A 19,464-nucleotide genomic window follows, 5' to 3' on the forward strand; every position below is an offset into this window, starting at 1 on the left:
CGAGCATAATTTTTTATATAACTTTAGAAATAACATTATTATTAACTTAGCTTCATTTACTATTGTTTCTCCAGCAGCACAACGCTTGGCCATGCCAGAATTCCAACACTGGGGGTTATGGTTAGTTGATATCATATGGAAGGTGCAGGATTCCTCCTCTGAGTTGTTTCGTTTTTCAATCTACACAACATGCAAATTGAGTGTCCATGAACATATCCGTGTTCAGACATAATAAAATACACAATAAAAAAGGCATATTACATTTAGTACCATATGAACTTTTGAATTATGATTGACGTAGTTATGAAGACGAAACCCATACCAACCCATACAAAGAAATCACTTCAATAATATCTTCGCGGTTACCACATTTATTAGAATCATTGCGTTTCACGTTGTTATAGCTATCATTCATACTGTAAAGTATGATTAATGAAAAATTATCAAAAGCACTTTAATTATGATAAAGTTTCCCTAAAGTTAAACTGACGTCGCGTGCTTTTGGTCGGAGAGTAAAAGCCGATTATTTCATCAACTGACAGATGCCTGAGACAGCCAAGTTAGAGGTGCACAAAAAAAAAAAAAAAAAGCATTGCCGGCATATATGCACTGAAGTTTTGGCTAAGATAACTTTCTCAATACATTTTATTTCAATATAAAAAGTGCTTCATCCGACGGAATCTCGCTTATTCAATTTATTAGCAATTAAATTCAAGCCTGATTGCTTAATTATATCAAGATTCTAACAGGTGCTCGAGCTCCTCCTGCCACTTTTCCCCTTGCATTTTATATCCTTCAACATGAAATAAGAAAATGTAATTTTCGTAATGTGGAATTGCAAGGAGCAGCAACAAGCCACAAGGTGTATCATCATTAACAATATTTCCAAATATAATTTAGGAACGAAATTACTCTGAAAAGATTAAGCTTTAATTTAATTTTTCGATACGTTTTTGGTCATCGATTACTTGGAGAGAGCGAAATGCACATCAGTCTCACATTCACCTAATCATTAAAGAAATTCTTCTCGGATGAAGTTTGGATAAATTACGCTTTATTCGTTAATTTTCTTCTCAAAAACCATGGGAAATTACTTAATGTGGAAACGCGTATAAATGCTGTACATCAAGCGAGATTTCAGAATGAATTCTTAAATTGATATTTAAATCAATTTAAGTATGGGTTAATGCTGAAGAGACCACTTATAGTGACCTGATTCAGAGCCTTTGCAACCAAAGGGGGTGTTAATGTTTGCTTTCTTAATTGAGCCCTTATAAACATTTGTTAATCAAATCCTGACCCTGAACACTACACTAATAGTAAAACGCTTTTCAAGCCCACGTGATCGCTGTATACGATTCTGTTCTTGTATTTATCAGGCCGATCAGTTTCACATATTTACCTTCTTCACCCGGATACCAATGAATGGCATTTTTAAAAATTATGCGAAGTTTCAAAATTTGAACTCATTTCTACAAATGAAGTTGCATGTTCAATGGCTATCATCCAGCCCATGTCTTGGATCATCATTTGCTTACACAGTAACCATGTTCTTCTTCCTCTCCTCATAAAACTTCACCTTATAGATCAACCACACACGATGGATGCTGGTTAGCTGACTGTCCAGTGCCTTTCCATATAGGTACACATAGATGTCAAAGAACACTGGATACTCCGATGACTATCAGCCCAGACACCTGAACTTTGATGTAACATGATGTGAGAACTTTCACTGTAAGATTACTTCAGTCTTGCTTAAACAATTACTTTTGCAGTGTGGGAACGATATTAGTGTGACATCTATCGCACGAAATTTTTAACATACTTATATCCACACCAGTTTTTTAAATTTTTTATTATTTCTCGCAAGGTACTAATATTTCTTTGAGTACGCTTCATCTGGGGCGTTAAACTTAATCCACTTCGTGTCAGGGGCTGGATAAGCAAATGCTGTGGAGAGTGCATAAGACATGCATTCCTCCACCAAAAATGGCTGGACGCCACTGGAAACTGTATAATCGTTATTTTGACGAGTAAGACAAAAATATTTCTTGGTGTTTACTTTCGACGTACCGAAGTTTTAAGAGTTCTTTTTGAATTAGCTTATTTGCATATAATTACCTTCTTTTTCTGTAACTGGCACATCATAGAAGTCACACAATACAGCGTCACTATGATGGTGTGTAACACTAGTTGTTAATGTGTGAACCACGGTCCCTTTGGATCCACAGGGAATTTTTTAAAGACGTAATTTATATCTTAATTCAGATGGTAAACAGGAATTGTTTGAAGTTGAATAATGACACAGATCTAGTTCGTATTCATGTGCAGTCACACGGAAAGAAGAGCCGAGGGCTTTCTGCTTTCAAAGTTAATAAAGATAACTGTTGTTTTAATAACAGTTACCTCTATTATATTAAGCATTATATTTTTATTTCATATTATATTCTTTGAATTTTTTTTCTTATTAAAAGTAGAAGTGATTTTTCTTAAAATTGCTCTAATTTTCTTGAAATAATAAAACAGGTCTGTATTTTAAGAAACGTTCTTTGATGTTTTACTGCCTATAAGAGATGTAAACTAGATTTACATCTCTTATTTTCAGAATTTTTTACAAATAATAAAAAAAAAAGCAATAAAACCTCTGAGGAAGTCAAGAAGTCGCAAATTTAACTCAGTCAAGCATATAAAATATCCAGTCTGCGGCCATTTATGTTTGACAGGAGGATTTAGGCTTTCATGTTTCTGTTTTTACGTAATTTTATCGATATATTTATATAAAAATCCTATTTGTAAAAATTTTAAAAATACAAAATAAATCACAAGCACTTTCACCAATATTTTCCACAATTAGGCCTTCAAAGCAGCGATCAGTTCAGCTCTGTTTTTTTGGGCAGTCTCTCCTAAATATTCTATGTAGGATTGAGGTCAGGGCTCTGGGCTGGCCAGTCCAACTTTTCTAAGCTCATGTCCTCAAAACAGTCTGTCACAACACGAGCAGTATGACACAGAGCATTGACCTGCTGATACAGGTACGGACCTTCCCCGTCGTGCTGCCACAATGCGGGAAAAGAATTATTGTCCAGAATGACTAAATAAACCTCAGCATTCATGGTTTTATCCAAAACAGCCAAACTATGAAAAACAATCCAAGGCTGCCTTAACCAAACTTGCCCTCCTCGGTAGCACAGTTCAAAGAAGGACAGTCTTCCTCACACCTATGGAAAAGACCCGAGTTTTTTCCACAGGTGTGAGGTGCGGGTCTTGGTGGAAAATACTCAGGTCTTTTCCACCCAGGGATATGGTCTTAGTCGCTGATGCGCCGAAAACCCTACAACAGCAGCAACAACCGCCAAACGTCATTGTTGGAACGACAGAATCCGGCAGTTAGCTTTTTTTGGGCATCTGTTACACCCAGACCCGACCGTCAGACTTGTAGACCATTTACTGTGACTCGTCACTCCAAAGCACAGCTTTCCACTGGTCAACGTCCAAGAATAGCAGCCATACACCAAGCTAACCGGTGTCTAGCATTTCTCGAGGTGATTAGTGGCTTGAGGATGGCTGCACGACCATGATAATCCATATCATGCTGCGTCCTGGGCAATATACTAGCTCGCATGTATCCCAATTGTCTCAATGAGAGCCTGCGCGTGATGTAATAACGTCGATCTTCGGACACATTTTGATGGTCCTTTTCAAAGTATTTCCCATTTGATGAAATGCAATTTCTCAATGTTTCGGAAATTCTTCAAAAACATGTTGGAAGCCATTTTTTTACATGCATTTGAGAATCATCTCCGAAGTCTTTACTTCTTCTTGGAAATGTTTTCCTTGCAGCTCCTTCTTTTACTTAGGAAATAAAAAAAAAAAAAAAAAAAAACGCAGTGCGCAAGGTCAGGGCTGTAGGGTGGATAATGAACAAGTTTGAATTAATGGTGGCCAAGTACCCGATGACAATATTAGCTATGTGAGGTCTCGCACTGTCGTGATGTAGCATCCACTCACCTGCGTGCAGTTGTGGTCGTTACCGACGAATGTTATCCGGCAGAGTGTGCAGTACAGTTCTGTAGTAAGGGCCCATAACAATCATATGACGTGGCGCAACACGGTAAACTAATCAGGCTAGAATGCCAAAAAAGAGATGACCATAACTTTCCTGCAGAATTTTTGATTTTTTGTTGGGGTTGGTAATGACGTAGACTTCCAAACAGAGCTTTGTTGCTTACTCTCTGGGTCGAAGTGATGAAACTTTGACTCATCCGCCGTTATCACCTTGAACACTCCAAGGAATCATGACAACGTCATGATTCCTTGGGAAAAGAAATCAATGATGAACATGTTAGATACATTCTTAATCAGCGATGGCGATCCTTTCCCAACTGAATAGCAGCAAATTTGTCTTGATAATGACAATTACCACACTGACTATATAGAGGAAGAATTTAACATTGAAGAATTGCCGCAGACCCTTGGCAAAATGAAGAAGAAAAAATTCGCAGGACCGGATCGCATTGAACCAGAAATCCTAAAAAAAGGCCTCCCAGTTAAATCCACAATTTCTACTTAACCTCTTCAATAAATACGTAACCCAGGGATCCTTCCCGGGAGAATGGAAAACAGCTGATCTAAAGTAGTACTTTAAAACCCATCGAAGCCTCCAGAGCAACCTAACTCGTACCGGCACATTGTCCTCCTGTCCGCACCGAGCAAGCTACTCGAACGACTACTCCACAGCAGACTCCTCGCACTCTACACAGAAGCTGGGCTACAATTCAATTCACAGTATGGGTTTCGCTCAGGAGGCTGCACAGGGGACGCTCTCTACTAAATAACCCAAGCTGCGGCCAACACGAATCGCAAGGATTTTCTTCTCATATCCATCGGCTTTGCCGGTGGATATGAGAAGAAAAGCTAAGGCAGGCACACATACCAATCAACTTATACAAATGCATATAAAGTTACCTTTTTAATAGGAAGACGACCATCTCTTCATCATACCAGAAGTTCACCAAGTCTATTTGAAGAGGCTGCCCACAGGGCTCGGTTCTTGGCCCTTTCCTCTGGTACGTCGTCCTCAGCGAGTTACTTGGCTTGGATCTGCTTTCAAGGCCACCGGCAATCAAGCACTACAGATCTTACAGGACTGGGCGATCAAAACGTTCTGATCCCAACATAATAAGTAATAATGAAAATATTTTTTATTTCTCAACATAATCCACTCGAAGTTCAATCCACTTTTACCCAGCAACAAAGTTCTCATTAGGAACCCAGAAGTATTTTTATAATATCAATAGACTGCAAATTTAACTCCATCCCAAAGGTACATGAAAAGTATTATATTCTTATTTCAGCTTATTTTCGACACGCAGACCAGAAGAGGTTCTCCATTGCTGCAATATGCTTTATTTCTTCTTCTTCCAGTCACATAGCTCCCTGAGGAGCCGTTGTGGCCACCAACAAATTCCTCCAACTGCATCGATCGTGTGCTATACGAGCAGCATCACAAAGTGTCATACCCAGAAGTTCACTGATCCCATCCTTCCACCTAGTTGAAGGTCTTCCCTTCGGTTTTTCCTTCCATTATATTCTTCAACAAAACGTTTTCCTTTTTACTATATGACCAAAAAAACTTGAGTTTTCTTTTGTTGATGCTATTAAGAAGAATTGTAGCCTGCCAATTTTATTCAATACCCACTCATTTGTTCTTGAGTGGGTATTGAATAAAATCCACACGGTCAGAGGATCTCTGTGAGCTCCTCTGACCGTGTGGTAGTCCCGGCGTATAAACAGAAAATTTATTTATTTAAAGAAGAAGTTCTCTTGTAATACAAGCGAAAACATTATCGTGCAGCAACTTCACTGTTGTCAGAATTTAATAAATTAAAGTTCATTTTCAAGCGATTTCTTTGCGCTAAACAACAGTAACAAAAATAAAGAAAGTCTCAAATTGTTCTAAAGTAATTTTCTACTACTCTACTAAAAAAAAATCTTAATTTTTTTTATTCTTATGTACGCATCTCATTCTTTTTTTACTACATTCTTTATCACTGGAAAGATTTTATTTTTACAAATATTTTCGGCATCATGCAGCATCTCGTTAAGTTAATTCTAACGCTAAAACACAATTCCTTCATAAAGTAATCCCATCTCCTCTTTTTTTTGAAACTGGCTGTACACACACAGTAATGTTGTACGCCGTTACAATAAGCAACATTCCGTTATCACGTACGTGTTGGCCCTGCACGAATTTCCCGTGTCGTGCTTATTTTTTCTGCACTAAGGAGCCCAGATTCATGGAAGAGAAGGAAGAAAGAAAGGCATCCAAGAAATTGTTAGATAAAAAAGAACTTTCCATAGCGAGCCTTTTATGCATTCAGCCTAATGCTGTCATACAATCTAAAAAGAAACTATCTATGCAGGTCCATTCCTTCCACTGAACGTTATTCTATTGATTTTCCTTAAAGAATTTTCCTTTCGCTGTGAGAATTACGTGTTCGTACACAATACATCCAGGGGATTCAATAAATTGTGTCTATCGAATAAATTACTTCTTAAGTAGAAGATATTGCCCCGAAGTAAAGCATCTTTGAATAGAATTGAAAGGGGGGGGAAAAGCGCACGTGGGGAGTAAGACAAGAGTAGCCTCAGTAAAGGGTCGATCGTAGTTCGTCTTTGTGCGATGCATTTTATCGGTGCGTGTGTGTTATCCTTAGGTGTCTCATCAGCGTACCCTTTTGTTGCTTCTTAAAACAAGTCCACCGAATGCTGCGCGTGACATGTGACATCAGGTGTGTTTTTTCATGGGAATCGAGATGAAGTTAATGACAGCTGTTCTGGAGCATCACCTGGCAGACAGTGTGAAATAAAGGGACACCCCCCATTATATTATGGATGCAGTAGCTAACAGTAAAATTCATTTTCTGAATTATGTGACCAGAATTTGAAATCTGTAAACCGGGATGCACAACAGAACTTTGGACTGTGCCCTAACCAGCTGGTGTACAGAATGACTTCAGCAGGTAAGTTTGAAGGCTTCTGTAATTAACCTATGCCAGTTTTAAGGAAATCTAGGTAGTCTTAGATAAATGAAAGTGTGTGTGTCTCGCTATCACAAAACAAGTGGAACTAATTGAATCTTTTACTTTGAATTATCACCACTACAGTCATAATGGAATTTGGGAAAATACGAATGGCTCAAAGAATATAATCCAATCATGTTTATTGCCTACTGAGCCTTTCTATCACTGAACTTTCGTCTTCCTCGTTTCTATACCCAAGGCGGTTCTGCTAGAAATTCGGTTTCACATTTATCAGACGCAGCAGTAAGAATTGCAGACGTACTGCCTCTCTCTCTGCCGATTAGCCTTTTCTTAAAGACTCAAGCGCGCACAAAGAAAGAAACAGAGGGGGCCGCGATTTCGTTTCATTTTTCATCAACCAATTGAGAGTCTAAAAAGGGATTTGTATCCTTTTAGGAAAGCGTACTGCGTTCTGTGTATGTGTGTGGGGGGGGGGGGGGGAAGAGTTTCAGTGTCGGGGTTCAGTCTGTTGTGTTTTTTGTCATCTGAATGCATAACGTTGCAAAAGCAGTGTTAGTTTCTTATTTTTATTTTAAAGTTTTTCACTTAGAATTTTATGTTAAAATTATATTAAATATCACTCTTTACATTTTGAAATTTCAAATTTAAATTCTCGTAATCGCCTTTTTCGTCAGTGGAAAAGTTGTTCCCCTTCCTCGGTGTGTTCTAAAACGAAAGTAAACAGGTTTTATTTAAAGGGCAAAAAAACAAACAAAACAACGGTTGTATGTCACGTTCACGCTTTAGTACCCGCGTTTTACCTATAGAACAGCTTGACTTTGCGAGAGCAGTTTGTCTTGCGTGTCATCACACTATAACCGTTGTATTATTATTATTATTTACCTTTAAAAAAGAGGTAAATAAACGGTGCAAGTTCTTTCAGAATTATACAATGAATGACTTTTTTAGACCAAACCAAGGAGATTGACCCCTGATTCAAAGGATATCGTTTCACATAAGTTGTATTGGTATTTGACATGTTTGTCTGTCTTTGTGGTGGTGACCTTTCACTACTGCTTTTTTTGGAATGCTTAAATACAAGACAATGGTTATTCTGTTATAAGTGGAAAATTCAACTTTTAGTTCAGTTCTGCAAGGTTAATTGTTTTTTTTTTCATGAAGTGCTGTTAGGAATTTTCGATGCATTTGACAGTTGAGTTAGACCTTGATGCAGACAGATTTTGAAGACAAAGTCGTGACACCCACTGATTAAAAGTGGGTGTGTATTTTAAGCTTTCGAGGAACAGCAAAAGAAAGGAATAACGTAGACTTGGAAAAGGTGTAGCACAGATTGTCAGTCTAAGGATATTAGGCGCCTCCGTAGCCAGGTGGGCAGGAGCAGCAGTGCGTAGCACACGCTTCTTGATTAGACCGGGATTCGAGCCCGTGACCACCAAATACGGAGGATGCGGAAAGGCCAGGGAATGACCACCGCATATTCCCGGAGCAATATGGCCTTAGTTGCTAATACTCCTAAAAACCAAATAACAACAACAACTCAGGATATTTGACTACTGGCGGATGCGTGCGTCAGTTTAACAACTGTCCATCCGTGACAATGGCTTTCTAAGCTGCTTAATACGCTATTTAATCTAACATCATTAAAACGTTCCTTTCTTGTGCCACACTCTTCGATGTTTGTGTTTAAGGCACTAATATCTCGGTACCTTGGGCGCCTTGTTCAATTTTACCTCATAATACCTACGCGGTACATTTCATTATAAAAGGATCTTGAGAGACCTCATTATATAAGGTCAACTTTCGCTACTTCAACGCCGATTTCCTAGAAAATCAACCGAATATTGAACTGACAGAATGGTTGGTCGTTGATTACGAAGGCTTGCTTCATATTCTGATTGAGTGTTGAGTCATATTTCAATGCTTCTAACGGTTTTATATAGCATATATCATCGCGAAACATATCAAAACGAACCGTTCAGTCAAATGTTGGTTTTGAAGGAAACTTGTTTAAATCATGGAATTCTTGTCCAGATGAGAGGTCGTCATTTGTTTGAATTTGATATAAGTGTGAGGCACTGAATAATATTCAATGCAAATTAGAAAGGTCGGGCAGCTGAGCATTTGAAGGTAGCCTCTTGATGTTGATCACCAATTAATTGTAAGGACGCTGAAGACTTCCTTCTTGATTGTAATTACTTTTTTGGTCTTTACCGAATGTCGAGAGACGAATTGCCATCAAGGTAAAGTTTTCTTTCAGAATATATTGTCTTTGGTACAGTAATAAAAAGAGTTAAAGTGATCTCCGCGGTGTTCATAAAGTTCTGAGATTAAATCAGTATAATATGTTGTTTAAATTTACCAGTTATTTTTTGTGGCCACTTCAAAGTAATCTCCTTGTAAAGATGAAGTCTCCTCCATGCTTTAAAGCACTATAGAAAATAAATTTTTATATTTAAGACTATTTAGCATCTTGACCACGGCTTTTGATACAAAATAAATTCTTCATTTTTGTTCTCAGCTGAAAACAAATTGGAAGTTTCCTTCTTTGTGTTCATCGCTCAGATTTCTTTGGACTATTTTTGTAACTTTTGAAAAATGATAAGGCATTCAGACAGCGCGTCATCTGTCACATCGATTCTTTCTTCTACAAACCTATAAACCAAATCAGAAACATGAGGTCTCGACGTTGTATCATCCCCAGTAAACCTTCAACATTTCGAAAATATTCGCGATGCATTCGTGGAGTTTTACCAGAAAGTTTGAGTATTTTGTGTTCCACAAATCTTTCCTTCATCTTCAGAATAACATTGAACCGCATTGGTTTTACAAAGCTCGTGGCATGACCACAAAACACAACCGATCTGCACTACACTTTCACAAAGTACTGACGGTTATCAAACACGTCCATCAGGAAAGTCCGCCCAACTGTGGCCATCTGGTGAAAGATCTTGAAGGGGATTAATTACTTTAGGTCGCTAAAGTATGTTTAAAAATTAGCAGAATAACCTTTCATGAGATTTCGCATTCTTTCTAAAAGTGAAGTCCTACTGGAGCCTCGCAAAAATTGAAGAAAATATTTTCCTTTAACTATCAAAAACGAATGGCATAGGCTTTAATGTTTGAACCCGCAATAAACACTTGTTCGTGCCTAATGTTGACACTAAACATCAATAAAAATGTTTGTCTTTTATGTTTATACCAGCTTATTTATCCAATATTTTTGAAATGATAGTTTATTTTACGAGCAGTCCAATCATATATAAGAACAAAATTTACAGTGAGCAACTTTTCTTTTCATTCCGTTCCATCCATTAACTGTACGCTTAAGAATTCCCAGGGAAGAGAGTGGTTGAAGTTGACTTCTGCAATTAGAGACTCGGTTAATGTACCTCGATGGTATATCTAATTAACGCTTAACTGTATGCTGTTGAAGTACGAAGGAAGTAACAATCCCAGCAAACGTGGAGCCATGAAGATGGAGAAAGAGGCAGTGACCGTAAATTCCGAGTACACGCCAAGTTGATGACCAGAATGAGACACTAAATTCTAAACACATGCCCACGAATAGCCAAATTATTCATTTAATGAATGAAGAGATACAGTTTCTTAATTTAATGTCTACTTGATGTTTCTACCTAGAGAAAGTTAGAATGAATCCCTTTTATTGTAGTCGATTCAAGCTTAGAACTTTGATTCTTAATTGTTGCTCTGCAGCAGAATGCGAGTTTAATGGATTGGAATATTTTAGAATAAGTATCGAAGCCGCTGAGGCTTCAGTATATTGTATTAGTAAATTACAATCAACTTTGGCCGGTTTGCTTGCTTTTCCATTTATGTCAGTTTGAGTTTCCGTGAGAACAAAGCCAAGTACAAAAATTAAAATTTCTATAAATTCCTCCCATTACGACAGTAGTAGGATCCAGGCCTTTTCAAAATGTTATGAAAGAAAAAAAAAAAAAATCTCGGGTTCTATTCTAGCCACGAGTGGACCAAAAAAAATTTATATATATATATATATATATTCACACACAGCCTTACCATTAATATCCGGACATCCATGGATGGATGGGGAAACAGGTCCTATGCATGCAACACGTCACGGAACCTGCTATAAATATGCAAACTGGGCTTCGAACAGATAATTCCAAAAGTGGGCATGCAAGATGACACGCTCAGCAGAATTACCTCAAACGTTCAACAGAATTGATCACCTCAACAAATGCTAGACGCCGATTAACATGGTGTAAGGAGCGCGTATCCTGGATGTAGAGCAGTGGAAAACAGTCCTGTGGACAGACGAGTCGAGGTTTGCACTCTATCAATCTGATGGCCGTTCCTGGGTGTGTCGAATGTCAGGGGAACAGTTTCTTCCTGATTTTATTCTCCCTACAATGAAGTTTGGTGGAGGCAGTGTCATGGTATGGGTCTCCTTTCATGGTTTGGCTTGGGCCCATTAGTCGTTATCCACAAAACAATGAATGCTGTGCAATACCAGGACAGCCTGGACAATTATGCACTTCCAAAATTATGGCAATACTTCGGGAAGGCCCATAAGTGTATCAGCAAGACAATGCACCATGGCATACTGTTCGGGTCGTAACAGAGTGGTTTGAGGACATGGGTGTGTAAAAGTTGGATTGGCCAGCCCAGAGTCGTGATCTGAACTCTATCGAGCATCTTTGGGATGTATTGGATCGTCGGGTATGTGCACGTCGAGGTTGCCCAAAGAACAAGGCCGAACTGTTGGTTGCGTTAAAGGCCGAGTGGAGGAACATATCACCTGCCAGTGATTAAAAGCTGGTTGAGAGTATGCCGCGAAGATTGAAGGCCGTCATAAAAGCAAAAAATTTTCAGAACAAAATATTAAATGACACAATAAAAGCTCTTTTCTTTTGTCAAAAGGCAAGTATCTGGATATTAATGGCAGGGCAGTGTGTGTATATATATATATATATATATATATATAGTAGATATGGCAAATAGTTAACAGTTGAAAGGTAAAATATTCAATTGTGAAGGTGATGCAAACAGTGAAAACTATAGCAAAAACCAAAAAATCAATGACCTAATAAAGGTGAGAAGAGCTGATTAATGCCATCAATGTCTAAATAAAACATTACATCAGTCTTAATAACTATGAACATAGTATGAACGAGTACTGCAATTGGCTTGACATGGGAATTTAGTAATTATCCTTATTTATTTGTTTTATTTTGCCTATAAGAATTATATGTTTCCCTACTAGGTTATACCATGGACCAAAGTCAGCTAGGATTGATATCACATCCCTTAGTTACCACCTACTCGTTCATACTATGTTCATAGTTATATATATATATATATATATATATATCATCATCAGCCATTTTCAATCCATTGCAGGATGAAGGCCTCTCCAGCAACTTTCCAGTTCCTTCTGTTTTGAGCACTGGCCATCCATTTATTACCCACAAACTCATGAATTTCATCTATCCATCTCCGCCTTTATCTTCCAGGTTTTCTTCTAGCTCCTCTTGGGTACCATTCTGTTATTTCTCTTAGTCCATCTGTCATCATGTCTTCGAGCTATGTGTCCTGCCCAAGACCATTTTAGTTCTTTAGTTTTGATAAGAATGTCCTTTACTTGAGTTTGCTGCCTAATCCATGTGTTTCTCTTCTTATCTAACAGTCCGATTCCCAATATAATTCGTTCCATTCTTCGCTGTGTAGTTCTCAGCTTTTCTTCCATTCTTTTTGTGAGTGCCCAAGATTCACTTCCATAAATCATGGTGGGGAGTATACATTGGTTCATTATTTTACGTTTCAGACAAACTGGGATATTGCTCTTCAGTATGTGACTATATTTCCTGAATGCTATCCATCCAAAATTTATTCTTTTCTTGACGTCCAGCCATTTATCATTATTACAGCTAATAACTTGTCCCAGATAAGTATATGACTCCACCTTTTCAATTACTGCTCCTTCAATCGCTATTTCCCTTTTTGTGGCATACTTGTTCATCATTACTTTTGTTTTAGCCATATTCATCTTTAGTCCAAAATCCTTACTAACTGTGCATAACCGATTAAGATTTTCCTCTAATTCTCTGGGATCGTGGCTTAGGACCACAATGTCATCTGTAAATGGTTTAGGTACTCTCCGTTCACATTGACTCCTTTCTGCGACCAGTCTAATCTTCTGAAAGCTTCCTCAAGGGCAGCAGTAAACAGCTTCGGAGATATTGTGTCTCCTTGTCGAACTCCTTTCTCGATTTTAAATTTACTACTGTCTTTGTCTAGTCTAATAAAGGAGGTAACATTCTCATATATTTTCTTCAAAATCATAATATGTGGGGTATCTATGCCTTGTCTTTGTAGTGCCCGAAACATTGCCTTATGCTGTATGGAGTCAAATGCCTTTTCATAATCCACAAATGCCAAGCATAATGGTGTTTTACGTTTCAGACAAACTGGGTGTTTTATATTCATTTGCCTTCTCCATTAGCTGTGATATTACGTGAAGGTGATCCATAGTTGAGAATCCTGTCCTAAAGCCAGCTTGCTCTTTCGGTTGATTCTCATCAAGTATTCTTTCTAATCTGTTAGTAATGACCCTTGTGAACAACTTGTAGATGTGGGATAACAAGCTAATTGGTCTATAATTTCCAATTTCTGATTTATCTCCTTTCTTATGCAGCAAAACTATAATTGCATTATTCCACTCCTTAGGCATCACACATTTTCTGATGCACTTTGTGAAGAGCCTTGCCAGTTTTTGTGTTATGTCTCTTCCTCCCAATTTTAACAACTCTACAGTAACTTCATCTTCCCCCGGGGCTTTCTGATTCTTCATATATATATATATATATATATATATATTAAAATTGAGACCAAGCGTAAATTATATACAACGAGCAGTCTTTTCGTTCGTTTTGAGAGTTCTATGTTGAAATTCCATCAAAGAATGGATAATTTCTTAAATATTTCTATTGAAATAATACAGAACAAACAGTATGGGTAGTACCATAAGAGCTGCAGCAGTTTTTTGTTATCATATGTACCATTTTGTGTATGAAATATCCATTTACTTTGTGAACTCTACAACTTCCTTAATGGGTATAAAGATTGTTTTTTTAAAATAAGAAAAAGTTGCTGTTTAGCTAAATTGATGACAAAACTGTTGATACGTTAAAATACTTTATTCTGAGTAATAAAATTAATGAAAGTGAATACAGATCTACTTTGGAAAACAGAGATAGACGCGTTTGTTAACTCTTGATTATACACTGGTGTGCAACACTTAAGGACCAACCCTGTTTCTATAGGTTACAACCACAAAATCTTTACTTAAGGTACTCTTTACTGATGAGAGTAGATTCAGTCTCAGCAGCGATTCTGGACGTCAGCTAATCTGGCGAGAAGTTTGCACACGGTATCACCCCACAAAAATCACTGAAAAGGATATGGCGGTCAAGGTGTTCTCGTCTGGAGAGGCGTTATCTTGAATGGACGTATACAACTCCAAATTGGTTAGTTTGTTGGTTTATTTAGAGATTTTTTAGGCGCATCGCCAACTATGGCCATAGTTCGCCATACATATGATCACACCTGCAGATACTGGAAGGCGGTACTGTAACTGGTGCACGCTACTGTACTGAGTCAATCCTTCCCCATGTGCGTCTGTTCAGAGATGCCATTGGCCCCGAGTTCGTGTTTATGGATGGATGGATCATAATGCTACACCCCATCGCACTGCAGCTGTTGATATGCTTTTGGCCTGAATTGCCTGTTCTGCCGATCTAAATCCCATTGAACACATATGGGACGCTCTGGGGAGGTGCCTAGCGGCACATCCACACCCACACCCACCAGAAAATGTTCACCAGCTGAAAATGGCGCTGACAGAAGAATGGACGATGTTACCGCAAGAACTTATCAACAACATTGTTCTAAGTATGGATAGACGGTGCAAAGCTGCATCGACATTAGGGGTGGCCATATCTCCTACTGAGGATCACCTCCTCCCTTTGTTCCATCTTTGGTAGTGATGCATCTGTATCATGGCAGCCAGTACTATGTTGCCATTTTTGAATAAAGTCCCTCTGTACCGTTTTGTTTCTTTCACCATTTCTGTACCTCACGAGGTTCCTTTGGCAAGCTTTTCCCATATCCAGGCCACTCTTATGAGAAGCTACAGGTGAAAACTTGATTGATCCTTAAGTTTTGCACACCAGTGTAGAAACAACTATCTCAGCTAAATTTTCTTTTCAGCTAGCACAGTAATTACAGACATGTCCTTTCGCACAGCGTGGAAAAATGAATGGGTTTGAATTCATCCAAATGGGCAAAACTTTTATTTTAAACACTTTTGCAGAATTACTCGGGCGAGGGGTTTTTCGTCCAATTAATAATGTGGTGATTGATTATAGAATACAAATGATTTTCATATACAATATACTGACACTGCAACTCATTTCCAATCACAAGACATTCAGTTTCTACTGATATTTTCATAACCACTGTTCTTCTGAATTAGCATCATCTGTAATTACACACCAAACACGTGCTTCAACTCAAAATTCATTTACAGTTCTTATACTGAACTACCTTTCTTTAATTCATTCACCACTTCTATATATTTGTGTTTTTTGGAGCAACCTTTCTTCTTATGCGTATCCTGACGATTACAATATACAGAAACTGAACCGAGAGTCAACAAATATTTTTTGAACTCATACTCTGTGATAAACTACTATAGAATTCATCATCTCTCAACTCATCCTCCCAGGATATTATATTCTTTTTACAATTCAGCACAACCACTATGCCAGAAGGGTTTATAACTAAGCATCTGAATTACTGAATACCATTAACCATACTTAGTGCTCAAGTGGGTTCGAGCCATTCAAACGCTTGTGCTTCTGCACTCCCACCACTAAGCCACGTCAGTTACGATAAAAACGTGCTTTGCAAATCACGAAATTATAATTAAGCTTTTATCTTCTTTGACAACGAAATCCTGTAGTACATCTACCGCCAAGAAATCCGTAGATCTGCAATTTAACCGACCGACATTAAGTGCAATAAAATAATTTAGAATTATTGTTTCCACCAGATATTTCGATTAATCAAAGATTGGCAGTTACAATAGACAAACATTGGCGAATTGGGTATTAAGCTCAAACCATTTTTCAAGAACTATTTGGCAGTTTAATCTGAAAAGACCGTGAAGTTTGAAGTAACAGAAGGTCATACATCAAGGTTTATAATGCGAAAAACCTTTATCAACACCAAAACCAGAACAAAACTTATTCCATACCTGAAGTCTACAATCAAGGGAAGACGTTTTCCGGGAAGCGTGAGTAGGATGAGTGGAGTTTAATCCTATCCCTTCCAATAAGTTCACCCAAGAATGGTCTAAGATGGCCTTTCTTTCGTCATGTCGCTTGTAAAGTACTCAATGCCGCGGTAGCCGAGAGGACAGGCGCGAGGATGCACGTGCTTTAAGTGACCGGGGTTCAAGTCCGTGACCGCTAAATACGGGATCACCCTGTGGGACGACCGTCTGGTCGTTCTGGAATTTAAACAGAAAATTTATTTTACTTTAAATAGGCGAAACTATTGCCACAAACATTTGCATTCACCAAAAGATATCAGTTAAAGAAATACAGATAACACTACACCCAATGTGTAATTTCTACTTTAAAGATTAGATATTCTAAACTAAAGTTGTGTGAAAGGTTCTTTCCGCAAAGTGGGCCATCCATGTTAGAATGTATAGAGTAGAATCTAATTCCTTCCACCTCCCTTACAACTACGTATCCATTTAAGACTATCTTCTATGGATACGAAAGTATTTTGTACATGTTGATCCATTTCCGGGACTGGACTCAGAAACATGTTTCCGGACAGCATCTGACACCTGTCCTTTAATAAGCCGTCTTGCTTCTTAATCATGCTTCTATGCCACAACAGGTGCAAGCGAAAGACCATAACTCAGAGAAGAATCACCGCTGACAATTCTGCAATCAGTAATGATATCTTTAGCACGTTATGCATAACGTTTTCTGGAACAAGTGGACTGCACTACAATAATAATAACAGCTAACCCGGTCAACAGTGAACATGTGGATATGTGCACAGTTAGTGTGGGAAGAGGTCGCAATATGATGGACTTTCAAGGAAGCATGGTTGCTGGTGGAAGTTGTGTCCAACTCCGACAGAGCTCGTCTGGTGGGTTGTTGTAGTAGGGTTTTAGGAGCATCAGCGACTAAGGCCATATTGCTCCGTGGTCGATTTTCTGTTTTCTGGACGAAAAACCCGAGTTTTCGGGGAAAAAAAAACATGCTACTCTCGCCTGAGACCGGGTTGTCCCGGACTGTAAACATAAAATTTATTTTTTATTTATTTTACTCCAGACCTCAGTGAAGGGTATTTATTCCTTTATTCTAGGGATTCGTCACGTAATCGATGGAACTCTAACTCGAGTCTTTTTTCATCCGATGTTTTCACCAACTGTGCTACACATTAGTGCTCTCTGGTGGACTGATCCCTACCTATCGTGCAAGTGCAGAAGTGGCAGACAAAGAGCAAAGCAATCAGACTGCATAAAACCTGTGGTGAGAAACTGATGGTTGATGAACGGGGTCAAAGATGATTGACAGCTCATGCGGACCAAGATGAAAGTCTCAATGCTGCAGCTCACTGCAGGGTACAATGTGAAACAGTCTTGAACACTTTTCAGCGGGATTATTGGACGTACTCCTCTAATGGATGACGGTAGCAGAGCAGACAGCCAATCTCCTTACTAAACATCATGGAAGTCTGCGTCTCACCAAATGAGGTTAATACCACGGCTGTACAGCTGATAACTGGGAGGAGGTGCAATGATTCTCAACTGCTGTGTCACGATCCATCTAAGCTGAGGTTTCTAAGAATATCTTGGAGGGCTGTAGCTTGCAATAATCACATTTAAACACAAAGAACTAGTCTTTTATGATTAGTATCTTGGACAATGGTCACCGAGATTATAATAGTCGTGCATATGAGATAGACGTTTGTATATGGACACTTCAGAAACAAGTGTTAAACGTAAGTATCCTTGCCCAGCGTTGAGATATCGTTCCTCCTGCGTTACCAGGCGAGACACTCCTTTGGGATACAACTCCACTGACTTCTAGTGAAACGAATGTGTGACCGTGACGCTCACTTCATCTTCCGAGTAAAAGGAACATCCTTCGAGCCGTAGTGTATCACCAAATCCCTGAGCCTTCCTCAGGTGTTTAGCAATACATACGGTCATAATCTCCAATTTGCCATGCATGAAACATTAAATTTTAAATCAAATATTCGACTGATTTTGCTAGAATGACTGACAAAATACTACACGGCAGACTGTGTTCATTATCTTCAAGTCTTTGTGGTTATTTCTTTAATGGGTAAACTATTTTCCATTAACACATCGTGTAAATTGATCGATATTCGGTTTCTCTTTTTGCCAAAGGATGCGTCTTCTCTTTGAAACGGTACTCCAGTAACAAGATATAAGCTGAACAATGTTCAGGAAGCGGAAATGCTTCCTCCTAGAAGTAATTACTTGGGCGTAAGGCTCCGGACAGAATTAGATACCACAAGGTTCTAAGCGTACGCCATGACGTTCTGAAATGACAGTAGTTGAGGAATTTGACCGGCTTTGCGAACAGCTTTATGCAGTATATCGGTTTTAAAATGGTGCGCGCACCACCTCTTGTTTGAAGAGAACCGCCAGAGTTCAGTAAAAGAACCATATATCTCTGGGTTTGGCCATCAGTGATCTTTATTCGGAGGATTTTTTTAGAACTCGCTCCTAAAGTAATCCTCGTTACTTCCGCTTGAAGGATGGCAGGATGAAAAAATCAATAAACTGCCTTCGAGTACATTATCCATAGCGTAAACTCCAAGCTTAAAAGTAGCAATTAACTTTGAAAACAGGGAAGGTTTCTGAAAGAAAAAATAAAAATCTATTTTACGCAGGAATATATGGAGTTCGTCATTAAAGTGCTCTTGTCAACTTTATGTTCGTGGCGTATTTTTCGTGATGAGGAACTGTGGCAGGGTGGGAGAGGGGAGCTTTAAGATAGAGATACCGCATTATTTATGGGGTGTAAGGTAGACACGGATGATTTTAGAAAAACACGCACTAAAAGCGCACGATTTTATCTAAAAATAAATTTCAGAAGCAAACTTCTTTTGATTTAAGGCGATTTGGCTGCGCACACAAAAAATAAAGAAAAAAACAGAAATAATAACAAAAAGGACTAAAAGCCTGTACGAAGAAAACACGAAAGAATGATATATGGATCACGAGAACACGGATATCCATAACCACGTTAAAAACTGTAGCCAAAGAAGACATCATGATGTATGGACAGTGGTTCGCTAGTGCCATCTAGCGACAGTACAG

This window comes from Mastigoproctus giganteus, chromosome 12 (genome assembly GCF_048544385.1).
Source record: "Mastigoproctus giganteus isolate SK-2022 chromosome 12, ASM4854438v1, whole genome shotgun sequence".
Taxonomy (NCBI): domain Eukaryota; kingdom Metazoa; phylum Arthropoda; class Arachnida; order Uropygi; family Thelyphonidae; genus Mastigoproctus; species Mastigoproctus giganteus.